The sequence below is a fragment of the Ambystoma mexicanum genome, chromosome 8 (assembly GCF_040938575.1).
Source record: "Ambystoma mexicanum isolate Mex_15411 chromosome 8, UKY_AmexF1_1, whole genome shotgun sequence".
In the NCBI taxonomy this organism is placed as follows: Eukaryota; Metazoa; Chordata; class Amphibia; order Caudata; family Ambystomatidae; genus Ambystoma; species Ambystoma mexicanum.
In genome coordinates, this window is record NC_090929.1 from 1,514,445,553 (window position 1) to 1,514,459,727 (window position 14,175).

At 46.8% G+C, this 14,175-nt stretch overlaps 1 protein-coding gene across 6 annotated transcripts in view; it reads right to left on the reverse strand.

Moving 5' to 3' along the window:
• The window catches only part of SH3PXD2A (SH3 and PX domains 2A), a 1,212,758-nt gene that overhangs the window by 208,001 nt on the left and 990,582 nt on the right, over nucleotides 1-14,175 (reverse strand). The window lies entirely within an intron of this gene.

The window sequence follows — 14,175 nt, forward strand, 5'->3', positions numbered from 1 at the left end:
CACCAAACCCTCTGCTTCAGACTGGAAGTGTGCCGTGTCATAATGGAATGTAGCGCTGTGATGCAGCTTGCACACACACGGAAAATTGCACAGAGGAAGCTTTGCACCTATGCGGTCGTGGTTCTTTTGATCTTATAAAATGCAGCATCGCTGGGTTGTTATAGAGCGCCGGGGCTCCCACACAGTGTAGGGGGCGGTCACCTCCAAAGAGACAGACACAGGGTTGTTGTCAGGGCTTTAAGTGGGGTAAGAAATCAAGGGGGGCCTCATTTTGGGCCGTGGTGTATGGGATGGGCATGGCCAAAAAAAGTACACAAACCATAGTAAGGTACGCAAACAAATATATAAATGCAAGTAAGCATTTATATATTTGTGTGCTTACCTTACTATGTTTGTGTAGTATGCAAGCCATCTTTTATAAACATAGAAATATGTGACATATTTCTATGTTTTTAAAAGATGGCTTTAAAAGTACAAACCATAGTAAGGTACGCACACAAATATATAATATTTATACATTTGCGTCCATACCTTATGGTTTGCGTACTTTTAAGCCATCTTTTTAAAACCTTTCCACCTTTATAAAAGATGCCTTTGATGATGGACAAAGTCTGAGGCGTCTTTGTCCGTAGGCAAAGCTTTATAAAAGATGGCTTGAAATGTGTACTTTTCAAGCCCTCTTTTATAAACCTCGAAATATATGGCATGGAGTCTCTAGGTTCACCAAGGGATAAAGATGCTTCTGCGACCTGGGGAGGGTGTGTGGAAACAAAGGGACAGTAATTTCCTCTGGTGACCCTCTTGTGCGAGGGGTCACCAGAGGAAGTTACAGTGACTGACAGAAGTGCCAGCGCTGGCACTTCTGTCAGCTTGCCTGACTTAATGGAGGCTGCATATCCCGTCGTTGCTGCGGCCAATGTTGTGGTGTGACCCACTTAAAACACTGGTTGTCGTTCTCGGGATCCGCACTGTACTGGTGTAGTGCGGATAATGTTATTGTGCCTTGCGTGACGCCCCCTTATTCCAACGGCGTCATTACGTAAGCATGGCACAGTCTCTTAAACAGACCATACCACATGATTAATGAGACCCAAGTCATATGAGAGTGACGTCAAACAGGCTGCCCCGTTGCAATCAGCAGGCCTTGCGGTGGAATTCACTTCCCTTTAAGCACAATCCTCGCCAGTGAAATGATTTACGGGAACATTTAACGGGTTCCTCTTGCGGAGTGACATCATCCACAAGGACTCCCGCCCTGAAAGGGGGGCAGGGGGGTTCCTTGTTCAGTAATGTCTGGGATTTCTGAACAGAACCGTTTGCTGCCGTGGCAGGCCATTTCACTCAATTCAGCCTTTTAAAAATATATTCTATTTTATATCATTTATGTTTGGTATTTGAAACAGTGCTTGTCTAACTTCAAGGAGCTTTAAAAATAATATTTACTGTGGTTGGAACATTTCAAACAGTGTTGCCAGGGCAGAAGGCCAAAATAATTCCAAAATAAGCAGATTCCCGCATGAAAAAAGTCCAACCCCATACCATGAAAGCAGAGCTGTAGCCAGCACTCAAAATGGAATTAAACTGTTTAAACTTAAAAACCGATTTAAAAAAAGGCAGCTCAGCAAACATATATAGAGAAAAGCAAAGTATCCGTTTTTTTTCCTGTATTACAATACAGATATTAAAAGCTTTATTGCAAGGAATTGTGTAGTGTCCAGAAACTTCTCCACGGCAGGAAACTTCCCCACGGCGGGCTCGATCCAGTGCTCCGTCTAGCAGTGCGTGGCAAGAGGTGCCTGGGTTTATGCAGGCTCTGCCTGGCTGACAGTGTAGAGTCCCCGCTCAGTGTGCATCATTCATACGCTGACGCGCGACACCAAGTAAAGGACAGCCACGCCATGCAACTTTGGCACGTAACTAACTTTAATGCTTTCTCTACCCGGCCTCATCGATGGAGGTTCACATGACATTTCACGGGTCCCCATGCCGCCTCATCACGTGCGCGGCCACAGCCTATGGAACAACATCACCAACTTGAAGAAAATTATCTAATCCCATTCAAAGATGGCCGCCGGGCAGTCAAATGTGTCTTAAAACCATTTATTATATCATTATATACAAGCTCTGTGCTTCTGGTGCCCAACCCAGAAGTCCACTCCTGGCATTGCCCAGAATCTTCTGAAGCTGGCATTTCTTTTGGCTGGGAGATTCCAGCAACTGCTGAATCTGATCTTGGCAAGAAGCCCAGAAGATGCTACCGTCTCTGGCAAAAAAAGCCAAAAACACCACAACAAGTGACTGATTAAAAAAAAGAATAAGCTCAATGTTGCATATAATAAGCATTTTTGGCCACATTCACGTCAAATATGTGGTGGGGCACTAGTGTGGGGTTCTGCTTCAAACCGCAGAACAAAAATCAGGATGTCCTTTGGTGATAGTGCGATGTCGTTGGCACACTATTGCTGGATATTGCATATTTATATTGCACATATTTACAAAGTAGGCACAGGGATGCACAGAATCACACAACTCTGGTCAAGTGCTGGAGCCGGGATCGCACCACAGATCTCAAGGTTCCAAAAGCAGGCGTTTAGTCACCAGACCACATCTCTCTGACAAATCCTCTTTTTTAATCTCCTCTAATAAAAGTCGGGGTTATGATTTGCTTTAGGGACCAAACCAGAAGGTGCAGCAATTGTGTGGGTTCACGGTAAAATCAAGAGTTTAATGGGATAGGACAGAGAGAGATTGGCCGCAGCCCGGTGTTCACTATTCAGACTGAAAGACGTGGCTGCAACTAAGCTTTGCCAGCCAGTGTGTCGTCTGATTTGCAGAACTCGAAGCGACACCTATACCAAGGAACCAGATCACATCCAATGAATGCAGGTGGGACACTGCAGCTCTACATCTGCGTGTGGCCTTGCATTACATCAAATAACTGCTGCACGTTTAAGTGACATATAATCAGGGGTCAAGTCCTAACAAAAGATGGGGGGACTCTTTAACATACCAACTGAATGTGGTGTCACCAGAAATTAGCATATCAAGTTGCCCTCCGAAAAAAGTGGGGGGGGGATTCAGAAAAAAGTGGGGAGACTCCACTCTTCCGCGTGTACCCTTGACTTGAGCCCTGCATATAGTGTGAAGAATACTTCACAGAGGTGCGAGAACACTTTACAGAGATTTGTATCCATACAATGGAAGTGCTATGAGCAGAGGCGCGCTGTGGTGGGGTTGGGGGTGGGCGTTAGGTGCCACAGATCTGTAGAGGAAGGCAGGTCTCAATAGGCCGGTTGACCCTGAGCAAGTCAGGGAATAGGTTTACCATAAGAAGGTACACAGGCGCTTTCATAGGCTTGGGAACCACATGTCCTGTTCTGATCTTCTTTCTCAACAAGTGATTGTAAAGAGATCAGCATCATGTGGCCAGGTGGCAACCCTTTGGAAGAGGGCCATGTTGGTCTTCTGGGTTGGCAGCTTCTTGGCTGTAGGGGCCCTTGTGAAGGATGCACGACTATTTAAGCGTGGCTCTGGACTCTAAAGGTAACCATTGTTGCAGATACAGAGGTTCCATGATCCAAATGGCCAAATCTGGAGGCCAGCTGGCTAGCGATTCTTTGGCCAGTCAACAGAAAGGTGAATTGTGATTTAGAGAGGTCCTTTGGAGTTGCGTTCCTGTAGTGTAGTGAACAGATGATAGCTAGTTGGGCTTAGTGTTTGGAAGGGACGACTTAGGATGGAAATCAGCGTCAAGTGGTAGATGTGTAGAACAGGTGTCAGAGACATGGGTCAAGTGAGAGAGACCTGGATCAAGATGTAGGGATTTGGATCAAGTGAGACGGATCTAGAACAAGATATAGAGATCTGGATCAAGTGATAGCGATCTAAATCAAGTCATAAGGAGCTGGATAAAGTGACAGAAAGGTTGGCCATAGGATACTTTTTCTGTGAAGATGCAGGTTGGCGTTGAGTCATTCCTTCAGAGCACTGCTACAGCGGTGACGTATCAAGGCTAGGAAGGGGGGATGCCACCAGCGACTATTTCGTGCAATGGCTGAGCTTTAGCGAGATGGTGGGTATTCACCTGTGCATTGGTCGGACAGGATTAACTTCTTTTTATGCACATGACAGATGAGACACACAGGTATGACACTAAAATAAAACCCTGTGCTCAAAGTGTTTTTAGATCCCTCTTCCACTAAAATATAATGGGTAGGCAGTTCATGATGGAGCACCCATCCCCCATTCCTTGGGGATTTCTTACTCTCTGTTCGTGGTCAACCCATCCTGCTTTTTATGGGATAGGTCAACAGACGGAGTGAATGGATCTCCAATTTGCTCATTGATATAGTTGCAAATATGTTCTCTTTAGCTTATCCTGAAACAAAGGAATAATCTCCCTGAAGCTCAAACACAGGGATATTGACTTAAGTTCATGTTTTGGAGTCAATGATTACCATTTAAGATGGCCTGATCACATCGAAATAAAAACCTAGTTTGCCATAAAACACATGTTAGTGTGTGAAAAATGTACAGTAGAGAGAACAAGGATGGTATCTTGGGAAAACAATACTGGTAGGGAGGCTGATGAAAATGTATCCAACATCACCTACAAAAATATGGTGAGTTTTCCCTGAGGGTTCCTCAATAAGCAGTTGCAACAGGAGCCACGCTGCCTTGGGCTCCTGCAACCTTTTCACCTACTTTTTTAAAGTTTGCAATGCACGCGCATCGATGGAGTAAGCCCATTAATATTATGTTGTGCACCGTGTTCGTAGCGCGTATTTCGTCATCACATCTGAAATCATGCATATTTTGTAAAGGCAGCCTGAGGATTGTGGAACATGATATTCCTTGCCCTGCCTTGAATCCTCTACCCAAATTTTCGTTTCATCTGCATCCTTTTCTATTGATGTCTCATTGTATTAAAGGCCTGCTAAAATGGCTGCACTGTTTTGCCTGGTCCTGCCTGACCGCACTCCCCCTCCCATTGGCTGCCTGGCCTTGAAAGGCCTATCAGGGCAACTGGGAGGAGGGAACTGGCCCTGGACTACCAAGGCCCACGACAAAGGCCCCCGTCTACTCCCTGTCCACTACCAGGGCGCTCCAGAGCGAGTAACCCGTTATAATCCTGTTTTTGCCCACTATTTGACTGAATTGAGACTCTGCATTTGTGTGTGCTGCCGCCCTGCAATATGGGCTAGGCTCCATGAATGTACTTACCTGAACTTTCTTTTGCACTTTGCGTCTATTGTATTACTTCCATATGCTGCTTTATGATGTAACCACAATATTTGCTTCCTTTCTGTAACCTGAAGCACTGTAACCATTTTCTTAAGTAAAAGTGCCTAGATACCCCTGGGTTTTGTGCGCTATACAAATAATAAAGTAAACTAAACAAAACTAAACAGACCTTAGCGGAATCTATTTAAAGTTAAGAGTTGGGCACATGATAGCTCAGTGGGTTACACTCCCCCACTGCTGCCACACAGAAACGTGCATGTAACTTTCTGGTAGAAGTTTACATTCCAGCATGACTGGAATCCTTCTGATATCAATACTATAATTAAAACAGGTAATTCCTATCAGCACCCTGGTGGGGGAGCTAGCCAATAAAGAGGCTGGAAACGCAGGCTGGATATGCCGATCTGTCCCGGCGTTCCAAGCTGCCTGATGACCGGTTTCCCCCGCCCACCATCTGCCCCCAAACGCCAGACCCTTTTTTTCCCATCCCCACTTAACTCATTGTGGCAGCTGCTGCTTTTTCCACTCCGCTCGGCTTTTTCAGGTCGTAAAGAGCCCCGCCTTCCTATTCCAAGGTGACCATCTTGGTAAAGGATTTTCTTTCTGTGAACGGGACCCCGCGAGGCGACACATTCACAAAATGAAAATACTTTAAATTAGCCATATCCCAACCCATACAACGGGTGCTAATGCTGTTATTTCCCATTACATGGGCTATACCGGGGTAACATCCCGGGGCCCCCCATTAAAGGCCGTCGCATGGCAACATGTTCTGGTACAGATCTAAATGTACAGATTTTATCTTTTTCCTATTTGGGCTAGCCTAGTCATTTAATATGAAGGGTATTCTCAAGAGAAGGCACGGAGTGACGGGGCAGAGGCAGCCATCAGCATTCCAAGGATAGAGGCAGTGAGAATGAAGTGTCATTCACAGGCATCAACAGTCCAAAAACAGGGGGAGACTAGAAGGGAGGAGAAGCGTGTGCATTCCAAACATACAGCCAGTAGGAATAATGGGGTGTAGACATGCATGGCCAATCAAAACACAGTTTTATCGAGCAGAGACTATTGCGGGAATGTTAAGCATGGGTGCAGCATGAATTACCGAAGGGTCTGGCACAGGAATGCCAAACACAGGGTTGAGTGAATGGCAGGATGGAGCCATCCATATGCATGGCCAACATAGAAGCAGAGTGAATTAACGGCAAAGAGAGCCATGTCAAATGCAGAACTAGAGATAGTAATGGGCAGAGAAGGACGCGGGCATTCCAAACGTAGGGGTAGAGGGAATGAGAGCAGAGCAAGACATGGGGATTCCAAACTAAAGAACCAGAGGAAAATAAATGAGCAGAGGCAGGTATGGACATTCCAAATATGAGAACCTGAAGAAAATAAAGGAGCAGAGGTAGGCATGGGCATTCCAAATATAAGAACCCGAGGAAAATAAAGGAGCAGAGGCAGGCATGGGCATTCCAAACATCAGAACCTGAGGAAAATAAAGGAGCAGAGGCAGGCATAGGGATTCCAAACTAAAGAACCAGAGGAAAATAAAGGAGCAGAGGCAGGCATGGGGATTCCAAACTAAAGAACCAGAGGAAAATAAAGGAGCAGAGGCAGGCATGGGGATTCCAAACTAAAGAACCAGAGGAAAATAAAGGAGCAGAGGCAGGCATGGGGATTCCAAACATGAGAACCTGAGGAAAATAAAGGAGCAGAGGCAGGCATGGGGATTCCAAACTAAAGAACCAGAGGAAAATAAAGGAGCAGAGACAGGCGTGGGGATTCCAAACTAAAGAACCAGAGGAAAATAAAGGAGCACAGGCAGGCATAGGCATTCCAAATATAAGAACCAGAGGAAAATAAAGGAGCAGAGGCAGGCATGGGGATTCCAAATATAAGAACCTGAGGAAAATAAAGGAGCAGAGGGAGGTATGGGCATTCCAAATATAAGAACCTGAGGAAAATAAAGGAGCAGAGGCAGGCGTGGGCATTCCAAACATCAGAACCTGAGGAAAACAAAGGAGCAGAGGCAGGCATGGGGATTCCAAACTAAAGAACCAGAGGAAAATAAAGGAGCAGAGGCAGGCATGGTATTTACGAATATAAGGGACAGAGGATAATAAAGGAGTAGAGGCAGGCATAGGGATTCCAAACTAAAGAACCAGAGGAAAATAAAGGAGCAGAGGCAGGCATGGGGATTCCAAACATGAGAACCTGAGGAAAATAAAGGAGCAGAGGCAGGCATGGGGATTCCAAACTAAAGAACCAGAGGAAAATAAAGGAGCAGAGACAGGCATGGGCATTCCGAATATAAGGGACAGAGGATAATAAAGAAGCAGAGGCAGGCATAGGCATTCCAAATATAAGAACCAGAGGAAAATAAAGGAGCAGAGGCAGGCATGGGGATTCCAAATATAAGAACCTGAGGAAAATAAAGGAGCAGAGGCAGGTATGGGCATTCCAAATATAAGAACCTGAGGAAAATAAAGGAGCAGAGGCAGGCGTGGGCATTCCAAACATCAGAACCTGAGGAAAATAAAGGAGCAGAGGCAGGCATAGGGATTCCAAACTAAAGAACCAGAGGAAAATAAAGGAGCAGAGGCAGGCGTGGGCATTCCAAACATCAGAACCTGAGGAAAATAAAGGAGCAGAGGCAGGCATAGGGATTCCAAACTAAAGAACCAGAGGAAAATAAAGGAGCAGAGGCAGGCATAGGGATTCCAAACTAAAGAACCAGAGGAAAATAAAGGAGCAGAGGCAGGCGTGGGCATTCCAAATATAAGAACCTGAGGAAAATAAAGGAGCAGAGCCAGGTATGGGCATTCCAAATATAAGAACCTGAGGAAAATAAAGGAGCACAGGCAAGCATTGGGATTCCAAATATAAGAACCTGAGGAAAATAAAGGAGCAGAGGCAGGTATGGGCATTCCAAATATAAGAACCTGAGGAAAATAAAGGAGCACAGGCAGGCGTGGGCATTCCAAACATCAGTACCTGAGGAAAATAAAGGAGCAGAGGCAGGCGTGGGCATTCCAAACATCAGAACCTGAGGAAAATAAAGGAGCAGAGGCAGGCGTGGGCATTCCAAATATAAGAACCTGAGGAAAATAAAGGAGCACAGGCAGGCGTGGGCATTCCAAACATCAGTACCTGAGGAAAATAAAGGAGCAGAGGCAGGCATAGGGATTCCAAACATCAGAACCTGAGGAAAATAAAGGAGCAGAGGCAGGCGTGGGCATTCCAAACATCAGTACCTGAGGAAAATAAAGGAGCAGAGGCAGGCGTGGGCATTCCAAACATCAGAACCTGAGGAAAATAAAGGAGCAGAGGCAGGCATAGGGATTCCAAACTAAAGAACCAGAGGAAAATAAAGGAGCAGAGGCAGGCATAGGGATTCCAAACTAAAGAACCAGAGGAAAATAAAGGAGCAGAGGCAGGCGTGGGCATTCCAAATATAAGAACCTGAGGAAAATAAAGGAGCAGAGCCAGGTATGGGCATTCCAAATATAAGAACCTGAGGAAAATAAAGGAGCACAGGCAAGCATTGGGATTCCAAATATAAGAACCTGAGGAAAATAAAGGAGCAGAGGCAGGTATGGGCATTCCAAATATAAGAACCTGAGGAAAATAAAGGAGCACAGGCAGGCGTGGGCATTCCAAACATCAGTACCTGAGCAAAATAAAGGAGCAGAGGCAGGCGTGGGCATTCCAAACATCAGAACCTGAGGAAAATAAAGGAGCAGAGGCAGGCGTGGGCATTCCAAATATAAGAACCTGAGGAAAATAAAGGAGCACAGGCAGGCGTGGGCATTCCAAACATCAGTACCTGAGGAAAATAAAGGAGCAGAGGCAGGCATAGGGATTCCAAACATCAGAACCTGAGGAAAATAAAGGAGCAGAGGCAGGCATAGGGATTCCAAACTAAAGAACCAGAGGAAAATAAAGGAGCAGAGGCAGGCATAGGGATTCCAAACTAAAGAACCAGAGGAAAATAAAGGAGCAGAGGCAGGCATGGGGATTCCAAACTAAAGAACCAGAGGAAAATAAAGGAGCAGAGGCAGGCATGGGGATTCCAAACTAAAGAACCTGAGGAAAATAAAGGAGCAGAGGCAGGCGTGGGGATTCCAAACTAAAGAACCAGAGGAAAATAAAGGAGCTGAGGCAGGTATGTGCATTCCGAATATAAGGGACAGAGGATAATAAAGGAGCAGAGGCAGGCATGGGGATTCCAAACTAAAGAACCAGAGGAAAATAAAGGAGCAGAGGCAGGCGTGGGGATTCCAAACTAAAGAACCAGAGGAAAATAAAGGAGCAGAGGCAGGCGTGGGCATTCCAAATATAAGGGACAGAGGATAATAAAGGAGCAGAGGCAGGCATGGGCATTCCAAACTAAAGAACCAGAGGAAAATAAAGGAGCAGAGGCAGGCGTGGGCATTCCAAACATCAGAACCTGAGGAAAATAAAGGAGCAGAGGCAGGCGTGGGCATTCCAAAGATGAGGGGCAGAATAAATAAAGGAGCATAGACGGGCATACCAATAATAACCACAACATGCCCTCAGGACCCAAGACACAAACGCAGCCAGAGGCAGCCCGTGAAAGATAGAAGGGTAGAGCAGTAAGGCTGAAAGAGGTGTGGGTTAAGCCCTCAAAAGCTCCCCGCATGCACGGCTTAAAGTTATACTCTGTGCTAAGTCTCTGTATGGCATAAGCCAAGGCATGGCCACACGTGCGAAGGCGTCAAACCAGTGCTTCATTTGTCAATAAAGAAGTGCCAGGGCTCAAATATTTTCTATTGCACCGGGGACACATCAGACGTGGCCACTCCCGGCCCACCGCTGCCAGCACCCATGGTTATTCCCCCAAAGTGGCAGCATATTAAGGGTTAATGCTGCAACTGCGACTGGTTATTTTGGGTGATGTATGCACTAGCCATGGCAGATCTGTAATGTACAGATGCCAAACAACATACAATAACATACTAGTTTAAGACACATGTTTGAGTGCTTCTTTGAAAATATCATCCAGTTAGGTTTCTTCTTTACATTCAGGGCCATGAAGTCCTGCACTGGTAAAGAGAAAATCAAAAGCACAACTGCCCTAAACCCACCCTGATATAGGTGCACCGAAGAGAGCTGCTAAAGAAGGGGAACGAGAGAATAAGAAACAGGCAGAAGAGAGAGAGAGAGAGAGAGAGACAGCTGGCGGCGAAGAGGCAAGAGAGAAAAGTGAAGCGACAGGTGGGATGAAGGAGATGAAGGTGCGACACATATAGAGACCCCCGACTACCAGAAACAGACAGGTGAGAAAAAGTGGCAGAGGTGGGAGGGATAATTCGAGTGGGGGGGGGATTGCTAGGTAAAGGGAATATCATGCCGAGAGAGTAGCCCCGGAGAGTGCTGCGTTTGGAGACAGGAAAGGCTTCGTAGAGTGAGAGGCAAAGATCCATGAGGGGGCTCAGGGGTGAGGTGTAAGAGACCCAGGTGGAGAGAGGTGCAAACCGTGGTAGCATAAGGTGAATGGTCAGAGACCCCCGAGGAGAGCGAATGCTGGTGGTGCTGAGGGGTCAGATATTCAGGTTGAGGGACACTGGAGCTGGTGGTGAGAGGTGCTACAGGACGTTCAAGGGACAGGCAGGGTGCTGCCTGCAGTGCACTCGTTCTGTGTGTAGGAGGGAAGCTTGCACTTCTGCTGCCAGGCTTCAGCTGTTCTGTGTGACTGACGTTTGCGTGTTAATGCCTGGGGTCGTCACACGGTTTTAGTTAAGCTTGCCATGCTGGCGATGCCTGGGTTGGGCTAGTTCTTTATATATGAGGGAAGTTTGCACTCCTGCTGTCCTTGATATCCATGCTCCCTGCTTGAGGAATGCCAGACCTCCTGCTGCCTGCATTGTAGTTATTATGAGTGTGCCAGGGAAGCTTGCACTCCTGCTGTCCATGATTAAGCATCTTCTCTGCTTGAGGAACGCTTGACCTGCTGCTGTCTGCATTGTAGCTATTAGGAGTGTGCCAGGGAAGCTTGCACACCTGCTGCCCTTGATATCCATGCTCTCTGCTTGAGGAATGCTGAACTGCCGCAGCCTGCATTGTAGTTGTTATGAGTGTGCCAGGGAAGCTTGCACTCTTGCTGTCCTTGATTAAGCATCTTCTCCGCTTGAGGAATGCCTGACCTGCTGCTGCCTGCATTGTAGCTATTAGGAGTGTGCCAGGGAAGCTTGCACACCTGCTGCCCTTGATATCCATGCTCTCTGCTTGAGGAATGCTTGAACTGCTGCTGCCTGCATTGTATTTATGAGTGCGCAAGGGAAGCTTGCACTCCTGCTGTCCTTGATTAAGCATCTTCTCTGCTTGACGAATGCTTGACCTGCTGCTGCCTGCATTGTAGTTATTATGATTGTGCAAGGGAAGCTTGCACTCCTGTTGTCCATGATTAAGCATCTTCTCCGCTTGAGGAATGCCTGACCTGCTGCTGCCTGCATTGTAGTTATTAAGAGTGTGCCAGGGAAGCTTGCACTCCTGCTGTCCTTGATATCCATGCTCTCTGCTAGAGGAATGCTTGAACTGCTGCTGCCTGCATTGTAGTTATTATGAGTGTGCAAGGGAAGCTTGCACTCCTGCTGTCCTTGATTAAGCATCTTCTCTGCTTGAAGAATGCTTGACCTGCTGCTGCCTGCATTGTAGTTATTATGAGTGTGCAAGGGAAGCTTGCACTCCTGCTGTCCTTGATATCCATGCTCTCTGCTTGAGGAATGCTTGAACTGCTGCTGCCTGCATTGTAGTTATGAGTGTGCAAGGGAAGCTTGCACTCCCGCTGTCCTTGATATCCATGTTCTCTGCTTGAGGAACGCTAAACTGTTGCTGCCTGCATTGAAGTTATTATGAGTGTGGCAGGGAAGCTTGCACTCCTGCTGTCCTTGATTAAGCATCCTCTCTGTGTGAGGAATGCTGGACTGCTGCTGCCTGCATTGTAGTTATTATGAGTGTGCAAGGGAAGCTTGCACTCCTGCTGTCCTTGCTTAAGCATCTTCTCTGCTTGAGGAATGCTTGGACTGCTGCTGCCTGCATTGTAGTTATGAGTGTGCGAGGGAAGCTTGCACTCCTGTTGTCCTTGATTAAGCATCTTCTCCGCTTGAGGAATGCCTGACCTGCTGCTGCCTGCATTGTAGTTATTATGATTGTGCAAGGGCAGCTTGCACTCCTGCTGTCCTTGATTAAGCATCTTCTCTGCTTGAAGAAAGCTTGAACTGCTGCTGCTGCCTGCATTGTAGTTATTATGAGTGTGGCAGGGAAGCTAGCCTGGCACGTGTACTGCGTGTGCTTCCCCATACATTGTGTGTGCAGGTCTGTGTGTGAGGGATGATTTCATTGCTATTCCGTGAGTGATGCTTGCAGTCGCGCAGTATATGTTCTCTGTTTGTGAGGGAAGCTTGCACTGCTGCTGCCACTTCTGTACCTTGTACTGCGATTGCCTTGTGGAGGGTGAGCGTGCACTGCTGCACTGAACTTCTGCTGTCTGTGGTGGTCTGGAATGCACTGCTGTTGAGTGTGCACACAACGGCCTTTTTGTTAAAGTGAGAATGTATTCGTAGTTGGGTTGCTTGGGGGTAGGGCGGTCTTTTTTCCTCCTCGCGGGAAGCTACGTCCTACGCGGTTTGCAGAGAGGCTAGCGGCAGCAGATTCCCCTCGATTAAATGTCCCCCCTCCCAGCCCCCTCTTCCCGCTGCCGCTCGCCCTGCACTCTCCCGCGGCTACGCGGCCGCCAAGGGTTAGGCCTTCACTCAACTATCACATACTGGAGTCGGCGCCGTGGCCAGCAAAACGCAATGCTCTTTCCAGATGTTGCCGACAAATCGACCACAATGTCAAGACTAAAAAAGCCTGCAGTGTTTAGGTCCTGTTTGGGTCTAAACGTGCTAAAGTGTACATTACATTTGTAACGCATTTACTTGCTTTATAAGCACTCTCCAGCACAGTTTAGGCAGCCGAGCGTTGCAGGATAGTGTTTATTATAACGTAACTGCTGTGTGAAATACACGAGGACTTATTGTGTGTTGGCCGTTTATGGTTAAACTAGTGTCATTCACAAAGTACCTCTGTTTATGCTTCCCTTCCAAAGCGGAGTTGTGCAGGCCAATACTTTTTGCGGTATTTCAATGGCATACCACCGGAGGAATCGGTATCCCAATGGTCGGTATTCCAATGGCATACCGCTGGAGGAATCGGTATTCCAATGGCATACCGCTGGAGGAATCGGTATTCCAATGGCATACTGCTGGAGGAATCGGTATTCCAATGGTCGGTATTCCAATGGCATACCGCTGGATGAATCGGTATTCCAATGGCATACCGCTGGAGGAATCGGTATTCCAATGGCATACCGCTGGACGAATCAGTATTCCAATGGCATACCGCTGGAGGAATCAGTATTCCAATGGCATACTGCTGGAGGAATCGGTATTCCAATGGCATACCGCTGGAGGAATCGGTATTCCAATAGCATACCGCCAGAGGAATTACAAGTTGGGTTTCCAAAATATAAATCCAAACATTATTACCTGCACCCAAGAGATGGGGCTATAAACTGTAGATTGTCACCAAACGTAATGTGTTAAACTACACAGAAGGGACGAGCATCAGTTTCTCTCCAATACGATGAACAAAGATTTTACCCTGGGTCTTTGAAAAGGGGGTGAAGTAGTGGGAATTTCTGATGCCCCAGAGCACCTTACCCAAGTAATGCATAACATAGTCAAAATGTACCCTTTTGTGTTGTTTATAAAAAGGCACAGTATTGCATGAACCACTAATACACATTATCCATTTTTCGGTGGTGGAAATTGATAATAAAAATAAAGGAAGTGGTATTCCAGGAATACCGCCAGACACATTCCAGGAATTCCACTACATTCGCACTAGGGCTAGGGGTAACTATGA